This window comes from Sinocyclocheilus rhinocerous, unplaced genomic scaffold, assembly GCF_001515625.1.
Source record: "Sinocyclocheilus rhinocerous isolate Xijiao unplaced genomic scaffold, SAMN03320098_v1.1 scaffold628, whole genome shotgun sequence".
NCBI lineage: Eukaryota > Metazoa > Chordata > Actinopteri > Cypriniformes > Cyprinidae > Sinocyclocheilus > Sinocyclocheilus rhinocerous.
Window position 1 is genome coordinate 498,764 of NW_015650779.1, and position 7,639 is coordinate 506,402.

General features: G+C 36.5%; 1 pseudogene; it reads left to right on the forward strand.

The window, feature by feature from the left end:
- Positions 1–1,970: 1,970 nt before the first annotated feature.
- LOC107712596 (brachyury protein homolog A-like) lies at positions 1,971–4,011 on the forward strand (annotated as a pseudogene).
- The last annotated feature ends 3,628 nt before the right edge of the window (positions 4,012–7,639 follow it).

Genomic DNA, 7,639 nt, shown 5'->3' on the forward strand with positions numbered 1-7,639 from the left:
TGTGAGAGAGAGAGAGAGAGAGTGTGTGTGTGTGTGTGTGTGTGTGTGAGTGTCTGTGTGTGAGTGTGAGTGTGTGTGTGTGAGTGAGTGTGTGTGTGTGAGTGTGTGACAATGTAACAAGCTCAGGAGCGTGAGTTGATGTGTCTGATCGCAGGCTGTTTGTTGCTCTGTAAATCCGTTGAATCTGAGCAGAAAGGTGTGAGGGCCCTTCACATTTACGGCCCCTGAGAAGCGCAGACTACATCCTCTATCATCATCTCCAAGTGCAGTGGTGTTTACTGTAAAACACTTGATCTTAAATGACCATCACAGTTTTCCCTAAAAATCTGGTGAATAAGGATTTGTGCAAATAAAGGTTTCATTGTACCATGATGCATAATAACATCGACATTAACCCCTTTTTTCAACATCAAGATATTAGGTTAAATTTATATGAATTTTAGATGCCTTTTTTTATTGCAGTTCACATAATGGCCATGTGGCATTGCATATTATATTTTTTTTTCATAAAGAATATTCCATAAAGTAATTAATATGATGTCATAAAACTTGAGAAACATAACTCTTATCCAGTAACATTTATTTTAATAAAACAAATGGATGTTTTATAATAGGTTTAGGGAAAGTATAAAATATCACAGCGCATGACACTGCTGTCATTGTCGTATAAACTTCTAATATCAAGTAACCTAATATAAACCATAGGACGTTTATTGACCGTGACACTCGGCACTTCAAATTCAAATCAGTGCGAAGAAAAAAAATATATTTTAAAAATATTTAAATATTTAAAAAGTTAAAATAAAAGCAACAATGTGCCCATTTCTACAATTACTTGCAATAAAAAAAAGAAAGAAAAAAAAAGGTGAAATATTTCAGTTGTAAATAATATGTAGGCTATGTTTATTATTTCAATCTCTCCGCTGTTGCTGGCTGGACTGGAGTCATGCTGGATTGAGGGAATTCACACATATCAGCTTCAGGCCATCATCCACACTTCAGTCGATGGCCGCGTCCTAATGGGCGTCCCAGCAAACACCAGCTTTCTCACACGAGTATCTGGGACAACAAAAGATTAGCATTATTCGCAAAGAGTTCAAAGGCAGCGCGGAGCAGACACTGTCTCTCTTCCTTCTTTTGTTTCGAAGATGAGTTCCCGAATAGGAAAACAAGTTTGGATTAGGCTACTCTCCTGCCACGCCGAGGAAAATGTTTCCATGTGAAATCATTCTAATAATATCACAGTATGCAATATTAAAAGAAGAAGAAGAAGAAGAAATAGGCTATATTTAAACAATTTAATATTATGCCCAATTAAATCAGAAGAACAAATAACAAAGTACAAAATGTGTAAAAGTAGCTAAATAAAAACAATAATAATAAACCAATTAAAAAAAAAACGAAAAACAAAGTTGCTATATTCAAAAACAGTAGCCTAAATAAATGAATTGTTTAATAGGCCCATCTGAAGTTGTGCTTATACTTTGCTCCTTATGTAATTTTCTCTTTTTTATTTAATTAACACTTTATTTTAAGGTGTCTTTGTTGCTCATGTTACATGTGTGTACTATTATAATAACAATTAATTATGCATAATTACATGCAAGTAACCCTAAACCAAACCCTAACCATATAATCTTAAATAAGGTGTAACCTATTTATTTATTTATTTTACACAAAAGGCCTGTATCTTAAACTTTTTTTCATTGACTGTGGACTTTCAAACACTTCAACGCTTTGTAATGGGCCTCTATGAATGTCAAGAATATACTTTCCGTTTTGCGGCGACATATTATCGGGCGCGATGGGCCTGGGCTGGCGCTGCGGGTCACGCCCCGAGACAGCGGGAGCTCCGTATATCGGCCCTTTAAAAAGGCTCCGGCGCGTTAAAGGGCAGATTGAGACGCGCTGTCAAAGCATCGCAACCCAACGGGATTTAGTGATTTCGGACTTCTATTGATTTGATCGGAAATATGTCTTCCTCGAGTCCCGACCAGCGCCTGGAGCACCTCCTGAGCGCCGTGAAGAGCGAGTTTCAGGAGGGCAGCGAGAAGGGCGACGCGTCGGAACGGGATATTAAAATTTCCCTAGAAGACGCGGAGTTATGGGGCAAATTTAAAGAGCTCACCAATGAAATGATTGTCACGAAAACTGGAAGGTAAGTTGAGATGCACTAAAACGCTTCCATTTAATGAAAGAAGATATGCGGTTTTTGCACTTTTTTTCATGAATGCTCCTAATCTAGGCTATCTAAAAAAAAAAAAAGTCTTGACCACAGTCGGTGAAATTTCGCTAGACGTCGGTCATCGCTTGAGAACATTTTTGTAGTGTCGCTATGGTTACGATGACTTATTAGCGGTCTAATTTTGACAACCGATAATAGTCGATAATTAGTTGATAATAATTATTCTTATCGAATTCATTGAGTTTGAATGCTATTAAAATGTTTTTGACCATGCAGTCTTTGTCTCCTCTTCTAGGCGAATGTTTCCCGTGCTCAGAGCCAGTTTCGCCGGTCTGGACCCCAACGCTATGTACTCGGTCCTGCTGGACTTCGTGGCGGCCGATAATAATCGGTGGAAATATGTGAACGGTGAATGGGTGCCGGGAGGGAAACCTGAACCGCAGAGCCCGAGCTGCGTCTACATCCATCCAGACTCACCCAACTTCGGCGCACACTGGATGAAAGCGCCCATCTCCTTCAGCAAAGTCAAACTCTCCAATAAACTCAATGGAGGCGGACAGGTAAAGACACTCTTTAGTTCTCAACAGAGAAAAAAAAATACATAAATAAAATCGCAACACAAATGCAATCCTTTCAAATAATATGAAATGATATACAGTATATATTATATTCAATATGAAATTTCACAACCGTTATTTTTTTTAGATTATGTTGAACTCTTTGCACAAATACGAGCCCAGGATTCACATAGTGAAAGTCGGTGGGATCCAGAAAATGATCAGCAGTCAGTCTTTTCCTGAGACTCAGTTTATTGCGGTCACAGCTTATCAGAATGAAGAGGTGAGTGTTTGTTAAATAAAGCCTGAGATGCGTCCTGCGTAAAGAACAATTTCCTCTGTATTAATTTGCTCTAATTAATTTTCAGATCACAGCTTTGAAGATCAAGCACAACCCATTTGCCAAAGCCTTCCTGGATGCCAAAGAAAGGTATGCAATTACCTGACATAATTTCTTTATAAAATGTATTTAGATTTTGTTATGTACTTATTAACATTATTAAAACTGAACTCTATTTGTTGTCACATCAACAGAAGTGACCACAAGGACGTCCCAGACCACAGCACTGACAACCAGCAATCTGGATACTCGCAACGTAAGTAAACCAGAACTTCATGAACTACTAAAACAAACAGTGTCTTATAGCATATTTAACACATGCGTCTTCCTCCAACAGTTGGTGGCTGGTTCCTGCCCAGTAATGGCCCTATGGGCCCCAGCAGCAGCCCTCCTCAGTTCAACGGGGCCCCCGTTCACTCCTCTGGCTCGTACTGTGAGAGATACTCCAGCCTGAGGAACCACAGAGCTGCGCCGTATCCCAGCCATTACCCCCACCGCAGCACGACCAGCAGTAAGAGCAAATGAACTCTGATCCATGTGTCAGTCCATTATACACTCTAAAAACTGCTGGGTTAAATGCAACCCAGTGCTGGGTAAAATAGGGACAAACCTAAGATCTCTCTAAGTGGATTCGCTGGCTAACCGTGCGTTTTCTGCGTTCCAGCCAGTACCCAAGCTTGTGGTCGGTCGCGGGGACGAGCCTCACCCCCTCGGGCTCAGCATCGGGGTCCATCACGGGCGGCCTGACGTCTCAGTTCCTGCGCGGTTCCTCGGTGTCCTACTCGGGGCTGACCTCCTCTCTGCCCGTGTCCTCTCCCTCCTCGATGTACGACCCGGGCCTGAGCGAGGTCGGCGTGGGAGACGCTCAGTTTGAGAGCTCCATCGCCAGGCTTACAGCGTCCTGGGCGCCTGTGGCACAGAGCTACTGAGATCCATCAGACTGTGGCTCTCAGGACGTGATCTGAGGTGAAGATTCTACAGACGCTGGTCAGACGTCTGCTTCCAGAGGGAATGCAGAAGAGCCGACAATCAGAAGGCCTGTGCGAAAGGAAACGGGAAACGGGTTGATTTTCTTCATTCGTATCTGTATGGTATCGTGGCACGAAGTAATGACGAGAGACGATCACTTAATCATAGAGTATCTATATTTGCAAAAACCGTTTGGGGCCAATCATGGTGTTTGTTGTTCTTAATCATATTATCTGAAAGATTAATAAGAGCAAATCGTGCTGTTGACTGACTAAAATGTATATGTGTGTAAATAAATAGAAATTAATGCCCATTTTGATGGTTTTACAGTATGTAACAGTAACAGTCTTACATGTGCTTTCTGTAGACGGACTTTGCTGTTTAGTTTGAAAACGGTTTGAAAAGTGACCCTGTAGCTTTGTCTGCAATCCATCCTATAGAGAAATCATTTGTACATATCTATCTATTTGTATTTGTTGGACTCTTTGTGAGTTTTATTTATGTCATTTTAATAATAAATTAAAGTTTTTTTCTTCTGTCAAACATTTGTCAGTAGTCTTTACTTTCCTTGTATTTTTCTTAAATGCATGTGTTTACTTTTGGTTTGTTACACAGATATAATTATTGTATGTCAATTAATCATTTTTAAAAACTGATCATTTATTACCCATTTATGCACTGACCTTTAACCTCGAAACATTTTGAGAGTTCAAAAGCTTGGGGTCATAAAGTTTTTTTTTTCTTTTAACTGTTGAAAGTTTAAAAACGCACACACACACACACACTGGTGTAAAAGATGTCTCTTTCAAATAAATGCTAATTTATGTTAATAATTAATTACATTTCTTTTTTTTCCCCTGTCAAACACTTCTCGTATTTTCTTAAATATATTATTTACATTTGGCTTGTTCAAATTATTCCATTTGCAAATCTTGACACTGTAAAGAACTTTGAACTAAAATGTCTTAATTGTTCATTGGTTAAACGGTCGTTTCCTATGAAACAGCTTAGTACCGATGGCAGGTTTTAAATATTTGCTTGTTCAAAATACATTTTAGCATTTATTCTTTCTAAATTACCCATCAACCATTAATAATCTGAAAACATACACGTTTTTTTCAGGTCTTTCTCTACACAAATATGTCTAGCCACTTCAAGTCTTCTTACAGTTCTGTTAGTTCATGTTTATTGTTATCTTGTTGAGATATTAATTTCAGTGGTGCAGAATCAGGCCGGCGGGTTCAGTAAATTCATCAGCAGGAGGAAGCTGATCCTTGAGTTGAGATGAAGCTTGTGAGTTTGGATGAGTTTGGATGTGATGAGCAGCAGCAGGTGTGTGTTAAGATCTGTGTGACACATGCTCAACACATCGCAAGAAAAAAAAAGAGAAAACATCAATAACAAAACGCAGCTGATCCCGACTTCAGTGAGAAATTTAAAAATTACAAAACATGAAAAAATAATAATAATGTCATATTCTAAATAGGAAGTGACATATTCACAAACATAATATAAATGCTGCACACAAATGCATTTGAACACATTTGTTTTTTCATATTTGTGTCACTTCTTTTATGTATATTGTTTATTATTATTATTATTATTATCATCTGTTTCAATAATACTACTAGTAATAATAAAACAATACTAAGATACTACTATTACCACAAATAATAATTATTTTATTAGTAATAATATATTATACAATATATTGTTTTATTATTTTTATTTTAATTACTATTATTGCTATTAATAAAATCAACTTTAATAATACTAATACACAGTACTACTACTATTAATGCTACTACTACTACTACTAATACTAATAATTATAATTTTAATATTAATTAATATAACAATAAATAATATTAAACAGCTTAAAAGAAACATTAATAGGTGGCTTCAAAAACACCTCTAGTAATAACAAAAACAATGCTAATGCTAATAATACTAATTAGTAGTAGTATATTATATAATGCATTGTTGTTATCATTTGTATATTTATTATTATTAATAATAATGATTAAAAACAATATAATTGTAAAACACTACTATTAATGCTACTACTATTTAATATTACAATTAATAATAATTTATGTTATTATTAGTAATCACTACTACTACTACTTCTAATTACTATTATTATTATTGTTGTTATTATTAAACACAGTTATAGTAATAATACTACTAAATAATACACACACATATATATATATATATATATATACACACACACAAACACACACACACTCACTCACACACGACAGCCAGCTGTGTGTGTGTGTGTGTGTTTCCAGGGTAAAGAGCACAACCCATGAAAGTTAGTCTTTCTAAACAGGCCTCTGTTGACCTGTGGAGGATCTGAACTCTCACAGCATGAATCCTGAAAAGCTCTTTGTAAACCGCATGAGACACAGACTGCTGTATGAGCCCTTCTACATAATACACAGGTTTTTATGGGGACAAAATCTTGTAATAAACTAATAAAAACTAAGACAAGAACAACCTATGTGCTGGTGCTGTCAGGAAAAAGAAAGTACACTTAGAAATACAGCTGAAATGAGTGCACTACATGCATTCACTTGCACAGAATATACATCGTTCATAAGTTTAGGGCATTAAGATTCTTAATTGATACTTTTAATTGGTTTTTAATTGATACTTTTATTCAGCAATGATGCATTAAATTGGTCAAAAGTGACAGTAAATACATTTATAATGTTACAAAATATTTTTTATATATATAAAAATGCTTTTCTTTTGATTCTATTGATCAAAGGACCCTGAAAGAAATGAGTCTAAGTTTGAAAACGTGAAGCAGCACAACTGTTTTCAGCATTGAATGAATTTATTATATTAGAATGATTTCTGAAAGATCATGTGACACTGAAGACTGGCGTAATGATGCTGAAAATACAGCTTTGATCACAGAAATAAATTACATTTGAACACATATTGACGTAGAAAACAGTTATTTTAAATTGTAATATTATTTCACAATATTACTGTTTTTACTGCACTTTTGGACAAATAAATGCAGCCTTGGTGAGCAGAAGAGAATTATTTTCAAAAACATTAAAAAATCTTGCCAACCCCAAACTTTTGAACAGTAGTGAATCTCTGTGGGGAATTACGATGTTTCCCCACAGATGATATATATAAATGAAAGTGGTTCCAAAACAATATGGACACAGAAATGTCTGAATGTCATTGCATTGCAAAACAAAGTATCAAAGCAATATCACCTGCTCTCAAATGCTGCTATCATCTCATAACTAACTTTACATTTTCAATGCATTTTTGCAGTAACTTTCAGTCAACACTGTTTTGTTGATGTTTAGTGGATGCATTAAGTCACTTCTCCACGTATTCACACAGGAGTCCTATATAGAGCCACCACAAGTGAAGAGAATCACATTAACTATCAACATCATCCACTATTGTATGAAAAAGTGTGTTTCTTAATGCCACCTGCCCTGATCACTGATGAGCCTCAGGGTACGAATGAACTCTTTGTGTGCGAGGTGGATCCGCAAACTCTTAACAACACACACACACACTCTCTCACTCACACACACACACACACAC